Below are 14,541 nucleotides of genomic sequence, written 5' to 3'. Positions count from 1 at the left end.
TCTATTACGTATGTATCTTCCTAATAAACTTCTAAAGTGTACCAACAGTATATATAAATATTTAAAAACAAAATAATACAACTCTTGTATCTTTCAACACAAAACTCCACAATTTGCAGACAAATAAAACCGGTTTTGAAGCTTCTAAATAGTTTTGTAATTTATTTCGTACTTTCTACTTGTTTAAGAGCATGTAGGTTAAGAGATAATATGAGCAGCAAATTTAAACACATAAAGAAGTATGAAGGTACTAGCAAATGGCTCCACGACACCACGTATGGAGGATATCTTAGCGAACCATTCTGACTTTTTTTAATCCATTCTACGTAGCTAAAATCAAAGAACGCTGAAATACGTATTTGTTTGTTGTAAATGAGAGGTTCAAATTACATGTGTGTAACCTCAAAAGTTTACCTCACATTTAGCGATACTCACCGTATTTTTTATAATTTTATTTATTTATTTTTTGGTGAGGTTTAACTGGATTGTTGACGGAGCTTGCACAATACAATATTTTATGTTTTTGTTTGCAAATAAACCTACATCTGTTTTATTTTCTGGTTATAATCACCATAATTTGCATCGCTGGTTTCTTGAGCAATGAAGAATTTGTATTTTCCATTGAACCGATGTTCTACGTAGTAGGACTTTGCTAGTAGTAGCTTGTAATTCCCATCTAAGCGCTTCACATCGTTTGGACTTAACAGTACAAATTCTCAAGACTGCGTTTCGTTCAGTTTGACGAGCTGTCGTGATTGTCTAGTCAAGTTTTCGGCTTTTACTAGAACATCTAAACGATTGGGTTTATTTATCTTTACAAGCAATTCAAAAGGGGGGAATAGAGTTCGATCCCAAGACCTTTGGCATGCAGTACAACTGCGTTTACCACTCGATCATCTGTCTTGTGTGATAAGCAGCCTCTTATTAGGCTTTTATATTTAAAATATCAACTTGGTCCAAATTTGATAATCCGTAGTTCGCTAATGGTATATTTCCACAAGGCGAGTATAGGCTCCTTCTTAAGGTCTTAGTAAATACTATGGAAAAATATAATAAAAACTCAAACATCGTGTTTTTTTAAAGAAAAAAAAACAAGTAAATTTTTGCATATTTGCGTACTTTTCCCGTAGAAGATAATGTTTATTCCAAATTCAATTTTCGCGCCTCTATTTGCCCATTACCCATAGTAATATATACAGAATTCGCGACGACAAGAGATTTTGATCTGAATAATAACACGTATTCCCTGCTTTTAATCGACATTTAATTTATTCGTGAGTATGGTTTTCGTCTGTTAATATTGATCCCAGATATTTGAAAGTATTCACTTTATCAAAAGTATTATTCCATATTTTTACGCATCCATAAGTTGCAGTATTACGATCCTGACGAACTTCCATGTATTTAGTTTTCTCTGCATTTACTTCTAAACCTATGACCCTGTAAGCGTTTAATAAGACCTCTCCATTTCCTTCTACTGTTTTTATCATCCCCAATTAAATTTACATCATCATACGCCATAACCTGGTGAATCCCATTTAACTCTAGGCCCTGGTTGCTATCTTGCAAAGTTGAATAATAATGGCGACAACGCATCTCCTTGTTTCAGGCCATTCTCGAAGTGAAAGCTCGTGGATATAAATTTTCCTACCCGGACTTTACTTTGTTATTCATTTAAACATACCTTAATTAATCTAATTAGCTTCTTCGGTATTTCAAATTATGTAAGAATGTCGTATAATGCTTCTCTTCTAACCGGGTCGTAAGTCTTTCTAAAATCAATATAGAAATGATGTACCGGAATATTTACAGTGAGCTTATGTCCGGTTAACTTTTGTCCGCTTTTGCATTAATATAGGTGAACTTATGCTCGGTGAGGTTATGTCCGCGACCCGCCACTACATGCAAGAAGAACATAAGGATGGAAAACTTGCTAACTTAATTTCAAATATCCATATGTTAATTATAAAAGATCACTTTGGAAGAACTGGGAAATAACGAAACAACCCCTCCCCCCTCAAATCAGCCTTCCAGATAGTGGTGTGCAACGAACAAGCGCAAATGTGTCGCCTGGGGCAGAATTCAAGAAATAGGGGTCTCCTTAGGAGAAAGCGAACTTTTCTGTATGTACAGCTTCCGACTTGCCAGACGAACAACAAACACAGTCCCAAAACTCTAGTATTAGTGACCATCTCATAGGTGACTTTCCCTCCTCTCACTCCATTTATTCATAAGCCCTGGGAGTGAAATCTCCTCGTAGTGTTGATAGAACAACAGCGGAAGGCAAGAATTCATCCCTCTCCCAGCACTCAACCATGCATCAGTCTTCGGCAACAAATTTCCCAGGAAAATCGATGTACTTGCCAAAATGAAACATCTCATTCCAGTAGAAATGTTGATGACAAACAATGCAAGCAATGCAAAGAATTTGCGGAAACAAGTAAAGGGGGTGGTCATGGTATTGAGGTATATATATATATATATATATATATATATATATATATATATATATAGAGAGAGAGAGAGAGAAGTCTATTTACATCAGCAGTGAATTTTGTTTCGAGAGTGGCTTGAGGAACGGGTAAAAATATTTGTGTTGTAAGTGTAATGCGAAAAATTAATCACAAATTTTTTTCGGGAGGGGGTTGAATCCGATAACCACTCCTAAATACGCTACTGTACATGAGTCAACTGTTCCCATATTATCTAGCAGCAACGAAACAAATTTTGAGTAAAAGCAATTTTAATAGCTATCAATATTCGAGACGATACCGATTTTCCGAGACTGACCTAAGTCTCGTCTCGATTTATAGAGGTTTATCTCGGTCTCTGTCTCGTCTCGGTATATAAAAGTCTTGGTCTCGGTAACATCACTACTTTATTTGCCATAGCATCTGCAAAGCGAATATAATTAAATTTCCTGCCTACTAGCTACTAGAAAATGTCATCTTTGTTGAAATACTTTTTTGGTGTTTCTTCTAAATATACAGGGTGTTTCAAAACAACATCGATAACATTTGGGAGGTGATTCCAGACACAAAGATGAGACGAAAAGTATAGATCAACCTGGGTGCACAGATGATTCCTTTCGGAGTTATAGGCTACCGAAAACATGAAAAAATGAACTTTAAAGGTCCATAGGTCCTAAACTATGGGACGTACGGTTGTCGGGTCAAGACTTTACTTAGGCACTAATATGTGCCCTATGCAAAAATGCATGTTTCAAAATCCTAAGGTACTCAACCAATAATTTTTATAGAGAGAGTTTGGCTACAGGCATATAAGTTCAAGTACACACCAATTACCTCTATAAAAATTGTTGCGGAAATGCCCCAGGATTCTGAAACATGGATATTTGGATAGGCCACATATTAGTTCCTAAGTGAAGTCTTGACACGACTACAGGACGGCCCATAGTTTAGGAGCTATGGGCCTTTAAAGTTCATTTTTTCATGTTTTCGGCAGCCTATAACTCCGAAAGGAAGCATTTGTGCACCCAGGTTGGTCTACTATTCGTCTCATCTTGATGTCAGGAGTCATCTCCCAAACGTTGTCGGTGTTGGTTTGAAAACCCTGTAGAAGTTGGTGAAAGGCAATATCTCTGTCAAACTTCCTTCCAACTGTACTTGCCTTCGTCATTTCAACTCTTAGTGTAAAGCATTCTTATATTTTTTTCTAGATAAATGATTTACTTGGCGGAAGCCAACTCAAACCAACATATACTGCATTTTATCTTTCTCTTTACCCGATAACTTGAAGTAACATATTCATGTAGTATGTACTGTCTAATAAATTAAATTCTCTCTCTCTCTCTCTCTCTCTCTCTATATATATATATATATATATATATATATATATATATATATATATACATATATATATATATATATATATATATAATATTAATTGTATATTTATTTTAGGTAGTGCAATTAATATTCCTGATCAGTGAACTGAAGGCTAAAGCTAGCATACATAACGTCTATCTGTAGCCGCGGGTTGGATTCTACTCGTAGTAACACTGATTTCAAACCTCATGCCATTTTGAGGCATGGCTTTTTAACATAACTTGAAGAACACAGAAAAGGCTTAAAAACCAATATCTTAAAAAAACTGCTTTTGTTGTAAACGGATCCGGTTTACGGAGAACAACGAAACTCCACTCTGGAGAGAAACGAAACTGGGTTTGAAGAAACTTGAGACCAGTTTCACTTAAATCCGAACCGTTTTTTTAGAAATCCGAACCGCTTTTGGAGAAAAAACCGAACCGATGTTTGGAAAAAACCGAAACAGATTCCTAAAAAACGAACCGGTTTTGTAGAAAACCGAAGCCGGTTTCGGTGAAAAGCCGTAATGTCGGTTTTTCGGATTTCGGTTTTTTAGAAACCGGTTTCCGGTTTTTATTAAAACCGGTTTTGCCTATCTCTAGAATATACTCGTATACTATACAACCACATATATATCTATATATAAATATATATACTATAACATATATACATTTACACACACACGTATATAGAAATAACTAATATGGACTAATAAATACATAAACACGTGTAAGACAATCAATATATATACCACAATATAATAGATATGTGTATTCACATCTTATACTTTAAGCTTTTTCAAAAACCTATTCCACTGTTGGTCGATGATCAGTCCTGAGTTCCAGTTCATAGCTTTATTACCCTCCATTTCTATAAACTGTGCCTCCTTCCATTTCCTAACTATGCCTCTTTCTTCCTGGCCTAAAATTTTTACTTCATTTTAATTAACTGAATGTCTCGTGTCCCTTACGTGTTTGTAGACCGCATTTTTGTACCTTTCTAGCTTAACGTCATCCTTATGTTGTCTTATACGCTCTCTTAGTCTCTTTCCAGCTTCCCCAATATAACACATATCACACTCACCGCACTGAATTTTAAAAATCAAGCCTTTTTTCTCCATCATTACCCCTTGTTCTTCTTCTGTCTTCTTCCTTCTTTTTTCCCTTATTACATCCAGAAACCTCTTGCTCCCTTTTCTATAAGTTGAGATGCCCCCATCTTCTTAAGCATTCTTTTAATGATTTCTGTTTCTTCTCCCAATCTTTCTATCCCCCACCACATTTTTCTTCTTTCTTCTATTCCTCCTTCACTTTGCTCTCCTTCTCGGCTTATTTCTTTTTCTTAGTTTATCTTCTCCCATCTCCTTCTGTATTTTAGCCTCTTTCTATCGTATCCATTACTCTCCACCTGCTTATGGAATGACTGTATACTCTGTTCCGCCTTGTCTCTTTCACTGGTTATTTTCTTAATTCTATTCTAAATGTTAATGATGAAATTCCTGTTGGTCGAGTAATCTACATCAGTTCGGGCGTGGCAATAGTTTCCCGACGCGCAACTTTTTTGATACCATTCTGTGTATATCACTCCCTGTTCCCTCCTTATTCTCATATGCAGGAAAACTATAGCCTCTTCCTTTTCTACCTCTAGCTCCAGTTGTATGCCTTTCTCTATATCCTCAATTTCTTTACAAACTTTTCCAATTGCCTTACAGTTCCTTTCCGAATCCCCAAGCAATCGTCCATATATCTAGCAAAAAACACTAATCTGTCACTTCCTTTCATCCTTACTTTCTTCTCCCAGTCGTTCATAGTAATTTCTGCTAGCACTGGACTCAACCTGGAACCTATGCTTAGTCCTTCCTTGATTTTCAATAAATTATCACCTATAACACATTAACTGTTATTCCATATAGTCTTCAGGGCCTCCTTCAGTCCTTCTCCACTCCAACCATTGATCTTTCTATCCTTCATCAATTCAGTGATGACTTTAACAACGTTGTTTCTTCTTAGACTTGGAAACATAGCCTTCACATCGACACTGAAAATGATTGTTTTAGCTTTGCTCTGTCCTACTTCCTCCAACCTTCTTCTAAACTCAACCGAGTTTTTCACACTGCTACTGTCTTGTTGCTTCCTTAACATTTCCACAACCTTCTTTAACTCCTCCTTCAATGGTTCAAATATATTTCCTCGGCAATCTAATACTGGTCTCAGTTTTACCTCCTCCTTATGTACTTTTGAAAAACCTTTCATTACCGGTATCCTACCTTTTTTATTAAGACCTCTTTCAAAACCAGCTTTTGTTAGTGATACTAAAACTTTTTCTTTAATTTCCTCACACATAGATCTTTCACCTATCACCTCGTAAGTATCATCACAGATATCATTCAATGTTTCTTTGTATCATTGTTTTTCCATCACCACATTGGCACCACCTTTGTCCACTTGTTGCACACATATGTCTTTTCGCTTCTTTATATCCTTCAACACACTGTACTCGTGTTTTGAAAGGTTCCCCTTTGGCTTCTTTATGTTCCTTTCCACAATCACCTTAGCCTTTCTCCTTATCTTATCCCTTATCTCCTTGTCCTGAACTTGAACTATGGCTTGCTCGACCGAGTATATAACCTCTTCTGCTTCCAATCTTTGTTCTTTCACTTTAAACTTATAGCCTAAACTTAACACTTTCTTCTCATCATCCGGCAACGTCACATCACCTATTACTACCACATTTTTGTCAATGTCCTCCTCCTGATTTGACTTCCACCCTAACCGCCTTCCCTTTTCCATTAATATTTTCTTCACTTTCATATTAAATTCCTCTTCCCACACTTCAAGCCTCTTCATAACTATATCCCCAGTAAATATCAACAAACTATCACTAATGTCACTTTTTAACTGGTATACACATGGTATAGTATTGACTCTCCATCTAATATTCCAGAGCATCTAATCACAACTATTTATTACAAATCTTTATGTGTCACAGTGACATTCATGTATGTTCTACCAGGTCGTCCTATTCCCCTCCCATTCCAATATATTTCTAATAATTTCCGACATTACCTGATCTCTTCCAATATTAACATCCATAGCCGCTCAGACCAAGAGAAATTGCTTTTAACAATTGTATCACTGCCTCCACTACAGGCTTGATTCACCCATTACCAAAACCAATCCGTTCCTGATCTAATACTACTCCTGACATAGTGATCACATGATCTCCCGCCCACAGATTTTTCATCTACATTCTAGATCCTCTGGAATGTAGATCGCTACTAAACTTACTAATCTCATACAATGTCAGCGACCTATCCTCCTTTTACTGAAAATGAATTTAACCCTTCGAATACCAAGACTGGATCAATTTGGCCCAGATGATGTTTTATAAAGAAATACTACAATATCAAAGAGAGGTAGTGGGCTAATGTTTTAGGTATTCCTCCATTAACCATTCCGCAAGCTACGTGATTCTTTACTCCTCAAAAGTATGTAATCTGTCACATGCTTGCTTTCAAAGCGCACTGCACCAGCAAACCGCTCTGCAAGGACTGTCAGGTGTAATCAAAATACAATGTGTGACAGAATTTATTCCTAACAAAGACAGCGTATTTCTATGTATAAATTTCTAATGTTACCGTACTATAATTCAAGTATTGTTTGAAAGAATCACGAGCCACCACTGACAGTGTATACTGCGCATAAAATGTACTGTAATATAAAGAACGATCAGGTACATTGCCCTTTCCATTGTACGTTACAAATTTTAACTCCCTGAATGAAACTTCATTATATATTTTTTACAAGAGGCAGGAATGGGTCAAAATAACTCACTTTATCTAACATTGTAAGCTTGGTATTCTAAGAGTTAATCCACTCTAATCTTTACCACCAATCATTCAACTCGCAATTGAGCAGTTCATCTCTCAAACCGCATATATATCACCTCATCATCCTAAAATTCCTCCGCGATACTTTCGTCTAGTTAAACACTCACGTCAAATCTATACAGAATATGTTTGCACTGGCAACCACGAAGCTCTTTAGCATCATAGGGCCCTCCACCGAACAGTGTTTAATTATCTTAACGTATACGACAATGGATTAAAATTTGATACACAATTTCTGCCATATCATACCCTTCGCAATATTAGATGCGTTTCAACGCATAAGCTGGCAAATTTATCCAAACCTTTTATCCTCTCTTACATCACGATCAGGAATTGCACAGAGACCAAGAAGAAGCTAAAACATTTGCTTCCTAATTATAGGAGATTTTCATACCTCTATCATTCACTTAGCATTTTAATTATCATCCTGTAGACCATTTCAACTTCAATTCACCACATATTCATCTTCAACCCAATATATCTACTCACAAAGCACTCACTACCTTCATTTCTACCACGCAAATGACTAATGTCATCTATCATAAATGTTATAATGACCCTGAAATCAATAACATCTATCGACATGTAATACAAAGTCCACCAATACTGCTCAATCTTAGAAATCATCCAAATTTCTCTTGTTTTTTTAAAATCAAGAATACCGTCCAATACAGCTCAACAGAATCTTCACCAAAATTTTAGGGAAAAAAATATCGTCAAATGACTTTATGTTCATCTTTCACATTACCATCTTTACCACACCATCAAGCAGGCTCCCGCCCACAAATTAGCATCAACGATCAGCTTCTGCATCTCCTCAACTGCATCCATAAGCAGTATAATACCACCAAGTCATCCTGTCTGGTACTCTTTAATTTAGAGAAGGCATTTTTTGACGTGTAGCGTTAGGATTTGCTTTCAAAACTGCTACATTTTTGCCTTCTAATCGCATATATCCGTTTTGTTTACAATTTCTTGTTTGGCCACCGAACTTACGAATACATTAATCAACAGTCATATCAAACAATATTTATGCACTCAGGCATATCTAAGGCTCTTTACTTTCACCCTCTTTATATCTACTTTATGTTGTTGACATGGCTCTTCCCCCACAAACTATTGTTATATCCATACGCTGATGATACAGCTTTTCTTGCAATTTGCCGTATTATTCACTAAGTAAACAAAGCCTTACAACAAATAATACACACGTTTGTTCTGTGGTGCAATAAACGTCAACTGAAATCCAATGCTGCTAAAACCGAAACTATAGTAATTCTGGCTCCTAAGAAGCGCTCCAGATTTCACAGTAATTCACACTTACTTCCATCGCTGTTAACGACAATCGTCTTAGAATCTCCAAAACTGTTAATACTTAAGACACACCATAGATAGATACCTCAGATGGAAGACTATGTCCAGGACATCAACAAAAAGGCATATACCCTAATAGCATGTTGGTTTGCAGCAAGTCTTTCATTATATTTGATTTTAACTTGCTAGACTTTCCGTGCACTGTACACCTGCTGCAGGCTTTTTGAAAGAGTTACCCGCAAATGTCGTAATTTGATTTTCACTTGCTAGATTTTACTAGCCTCGGAGGTTTGATGGAACTTTGTAGAAAATGTATCAGTTCTAGTTTCTACCAAGAGGTGGCACAAAATCTAATCTTAGAAATCTGCCCGCCAGGTCGCCATTTGTACAGGTGCTAAGTGAAGGTAGAAGTGAATAATTAAGATAATTACGTAAGTATCCAGATGTAGAGATAATTTATATTTTAAACGTGTAATGTTTGAATAAGTTGTTGAGAAAAATATACTGAGTGTATTTTCGTATACAGTGAATGATGGGTTTGTAAATGGCATACAAAATTAATCAGTTTGTACAGCAGAATATGTCTTTATATGCGTAAAAACACACACGCATATCTTAATTATCTGATATGAGCCGTAATTCCTACTGTCTATTTTCAGTTGTTACTATGAACTGGACAGTCAGGACAAAAAAAAAAAAAAAAAAAAAAAAATCAAAATAACTTATCACTGGTCCATCTCTATCATTCGATGTTACTATATATTGGTTAATAAAACCAATGTAAAAATATGTTTTGTAACATTGGCCGCAATGTGAATTGTGTTCGAACTGATGTTTAAATACTGTGCTACTGGAATTTCGTGCTACTGCAGTCAAGATTTGCTGTGAAGTTTACTTGCATAATACCCTTGTGTACATTGATAGTTAATTGAATACTTATGTAATTGTAGCTTTTTGATCCTGATTTCCACTCCATTAAAATCGAGAACGGGGGAGAGATACCGATGGTAATTGCAAATAATGGCTCAACTTTAATTATTCTCCTCCACTATCAAACCTAGAAAAAAAATCGAAATACATAATTCACAGAGTGTGTGCTACTGCAAGTGAAGATTTGATGTGAAGTTTACTTGTGTACGGGAGGGTTCTAGATTACTGGTCCCCCATGTAGATTAGTAGCTGGGTAGGTTTTTTTCTGTACTAAAGTTTATACATTTAACTTATACAGTAGGCTATTGCCGAGCGAGCGTTAGCGAGTGAAGGCGGGTTAGAGTCCCGCAGGACACGTTGTTTTCTGTCTTTATTACTGCTCAATGGGAAGGGGGAGCAGTAATCTAGAACCTTGCCCTTGTGTACATTGATAGTTAATTGAATACTTATGTAATTGTAGCTTTTTGATCCTTATTTCCACTCCATTAAAATCGAAAACGGGGGAGAGATAACGACGGTAATTGCAAACAATGGCTTAATTTTAACTATTCCCCTCCACTATCAAAAAATCGAAATACTTAATTCACAGAGTACTATTACCTTTTAGATGTATCCCTCATCTATCAAACCTACGAAAAAGTTCAATAGCCTACTTAATTCACAGAATATTGCCGAGCGAACGAAGGTGGGTTAGTAGCCCCGCAACGCTCGTTGTGTTCTTTAAATTCATTACCATGGTAGTAGTAGTAGTAGTAGGGTTAGTACTGGTAGTAGTAGCAGTAGTAAGAACTCGAAATTACCATTCCTTACCTCATTTCTCCTACAAATTTTGCAGATGTCTTGTCAAAACGGAGGGGAGTAACTAAAGTTAATCCAAAATAATGGAGATGTCTAGGAACGCCCCTCCAGTTTCACTGTGCAAAAATGCGGCATTACTGGAGCAGACGGCTCTACCAAATTTTCACATATTTATTGCGTTTTCTGATTTCTTCTTGCAGAGCATGCACTAAACGAGGAGCTAATGCATAAACCATGAACTAATTTGTGCTAGGTGGCCACTAAAAGCACGAATGCTATCTATCCGAGTCAGGGCAAGAACGCAGCAGGGGGACCGAGGGGTGCGTCCGTAGGGAGCAGGCGCGTCAGCGACGGGGGCATACGCATAAACAAGGATAGTGGAAAAATACATAAGACATTCGCAATAATTTTCATCTTCAAAAACAAATAATTCTAATAACTCTTACTTTCAAAATGGCTTCACTGGTTTCCCGGGTACAAATGGTCCGCTGCGAGGAGAAATTCGTTTGTTTTGAATTTTTACTTCTCTACCACACGTCACATAGTTGATTTTACGTTTTAACACACCATGGCGCTCCAAAAACTTTATAATATGACACTCCTTATCCCCCAAACGACATAAGTGTATTAACCGCTTGCCCGGAACACCGACATATATTGCCACAAAAGTGCCGAAGCCCCCCTTGCCCATCCTGCTTGCTCTGGGAGTTAAAATAAACGTAGAAGCAACGTACCCTGCGGGGCTCCAAACGCGCTTTCACTCGCTCGGCAATAGTGCGTGTGGATTAAATATTGATTTTTCTACAGAAAGCAGTGAATCTGACTCACGTGAGAGGACCAGTGTTCTAAAACCTCCCCCGAACTAAGCTAACTGAAGCTCGTAATTTGTTTGGGAACCATGGATCCGCTTCCAAATTACCCGAGGGCAAACAGAGGCACAAGATGATCGAGTCACCATAGGAAACCAGGAAAGGGGGCGTGTGTTAATTTTAGTCAAATTTTTGAGAAAATTACCGTGCGAAATGGAGATTTTGTCGTTTGTATGCTTAATAATACGTGTAGTTGTATTTCTTTCATAAGTGATGATGGAATTACTTAGCGGAATGTTACAGCATCGTTGGATTGTGGGAAGTTTCCGAGCGGTACGTGCTAATATTTAAGAACGACACCGCGTTTGCTAAATCTAACAGATATTGAACGAGGTCCAGCAAAAGGTGAACTATTTGTATTTTCCAAAATACAGGGAAAATAATCATAGTGAGTTTTTTTTTAGCTACAATAACTCTTGTCACATCTGTTTACACAGCACATTTAAATAAATAAATAATATGCTATGTATTAGCAGGTTTGAAAAAACCCGGGCTTTTTTGAAAAAGCCCAACCTACCTGGGCCCATATGTTTTTTTTCGGGTTTAATTGTTTTTTTTTTCGAAATATTTGAATGTCTTTGGGCTAAAAGTGTTAAAATGTGATTTATATTTCAAGATTGTCATTGTCATAACTTGCAACAATTTTCTACTTAGTGCTCTCTTGAAAAAAATGCCGCCATTTTGAAATTTTACATTCGATTGCCGAGAAAATCTGTACAGCAAATTTAGCTTAACTCGTGCTTTTACCATCGAAATTTCAACTTAAAAGACTGAAAATTGCGCTTCGTACCATGGATACTCGCTGTTTTGAAAAAATGGCCGCCATTTTGATATTTTACGTTGGTATACCGCCAAACTCTATACAGGAAATTTAGTGTGTCTCGTGCTTGTACTCTGAAAATTTTAACTTAAAAGGCCGGGAGTTGTACCCTGTAGTGTGTGTGGTAGAGGCAGACAAACGAGTTGAGTTGGTTTTATGTTTAACGTCCCTTTCAGCAGCGAGGCTATATGAGACGGGACCTACTGATTAACATGGAATCCGAACCACATGAGCTCCCTCCGGGAACCAGACCTGGTCTCCCACGCCGAAGACGCGTACACTAACCGCATAGTCATGAAGGAGCTCGGCAGACAAACGAACAAGTATAGATCAAGTCATCCAGAAGCCTGACTGACGTTTACCAAATATGAATACCAAAACGGGTCTATTAATTTACAACAAACATACAATTCATGTTATATGAAATAAATAAATGTTTCAAAATGTTTTACATGAAATTAATATCTTCCAGCGTAAATAAACTTCCCATATTTTCTCCATGAGAATACGGACACCTCAGATCCCCCTTTCAACTTTCCAACACAATGCAATGAACTGTAGTCTGGTTATGGACAAAAGTATAATAGGCCGTGGCTCAGTGGTAGAGCGTTCACCTCTGGTGCATGGGGTCCCTAGTTCGATCCCAGCTTGCGCCAAACACCTTGTGCGTGGGTTTTCTGGGAATCTTACGTTTCTTCCCACTTTCTTCATTCCGTCATTTCATTCATTTCCCATCATCATCGTCACCTTGAGCATAGCAGGCATAACCATGACACTAAAACTAAAAGAGTTAATTTATTTTTTTTAGAAGAATATAATAAGCGAAAGTTCACTAAGCACCTGCTGCTTTTCTCTCTTCGTACCCTGCAATTAATTGTACGTACTGAAGATGCCTAAGAACTTAAGATGTGCTATAAAAATGCTTTACAGGAAAACAATATGCAAATGATTTAAATCAGTGGTACAATCTACCTTCAATATTCTTCGCGCGTTTAGCAATATTTATTTACATGGCTGTATTTGCCAAAATTACGTTCGTCAGTTTAATCTGATGAAAAGCTGATTTTTCTCCTTGTGTCGTGTGTAATTGTCAGGACCAGATTTACATTTTTCTAAGACCTGGACCAAAGCACAATTCTGTGCCCTAGCCTCTGAAATAGATGATAATTCTTGTTAACTTATCTAATGTGTTGCTGGAGAAAATATTAGTCATCTTCCCTGTGTTTGTAAATGTAGAAACACTCAAAGCCATTTTATTTTAATCCGGAAAGTATCAGAGTTTCCATAAAGTGCAATGGAAAAAGTAGCATTGCAAATTTTGCTCGCTATCAAGTCGAACAGGGTGGTGTAATAACTTCTTCGAAACTGTTACCTGCAACAGCGCACTGTTCATTCACTAAATACAGGATTTCCAGCCAGTCATATTTTTTTTTCACTTTTCGAATAAGCTGATATTGATAGCAGAAATGGAACGGAGTTAAAATACGGGACATTTCCCTGTCACGACTGAATTTACGGGGACGCGGCACACTCGGCCCAAAAACGGGACTGTCCCGTTTTTTACGGGACGTATGGCAGCCGCCTCCGCATAAACCTTTTTTTTTTAAAGTTAATTTTGCGGACTGTCTCATCAGACGTTTACAGGCCCATGGGATATAATACTGCCATATTCTTCTCTGAGTACGGGGCCGCGGTGGCTCAGTGATAGTGTTCTCCTCTTGTGCGTGGGGTCTGGTTCTATTCCAGCTTGCGTTAAGTGGGCTTTGTGGTGAACAAACACCATGTGTAAGGGTTTTCTCTTGGTTCTTCCGTTTCCTCCCACTTTCTTCATTTCACCATTTCATTCTTATCATCACCGTCTCCCTGACCAGCCACTTCCATTTTCATGCATGTTTCAGAGTTTGGAGTAAAGAAGTTACTTTAAAAAAAAGTTGAAATGAAATCCTTAAGTTTTACGACCCACAGTTATGCCGGTTAGGCTAAAGGAGACGGTAATGATGAGTAATGAATGAAATGGTGGAATGAAGAAAGTGGGAGGAAACGAGAGTACCCCGAGAAAACCCACGCACACTGTGTTTGTCCACCACAAAGTTC

At 37.4% G+C, this 14,541-nt stretch overlaps 1 protein-coding gene across 2 annotated transcripts in view; it reads left to right on the top strand.

The window, feature by feature from the left end:
* Window positions 1-14,541, top strand: part of LOC145676089 (uncharacterized) — a 47,295-nt gene that overhangs the window by 9,976 nt on the left and 22,778 nt on the right. Inside the window, exon 1 of one of the 2 annotated variants that reach the window (XM_081746967.1) lies at window positions 9,404-9,461. The exons of the other annotated variant lie outside the window; for it this stretch is intronic. The gene's annotated coding sequence lies outside the window, so the exon portion shown is untranslated. Of the gene's footprint in view, window positions 1-9,403; window positions 9,462-14,541 lie in introns of those variants that run through there. 2 annotated transcript variants of the gene reach the window in all.

Source organism: Thermobia domestica, chromosome 18 (genome assembly GCF_964235325.1).
Source record: "Thermobia domestica chromosome 18, izTheDome1.hap1.1, whole genome shotgun sequence".
NCBI classification, from domain to species: Eukaryota; Metazoa; Arthropoda; class Insecta; order Zygentoma; family Lepismatidae; genus Thermobia; species Thermobia domestica.
Note: the sequence above shows the minus strand (reverse complement) of the source record. Positions and strands in the feature narration are given on the sequence as shown.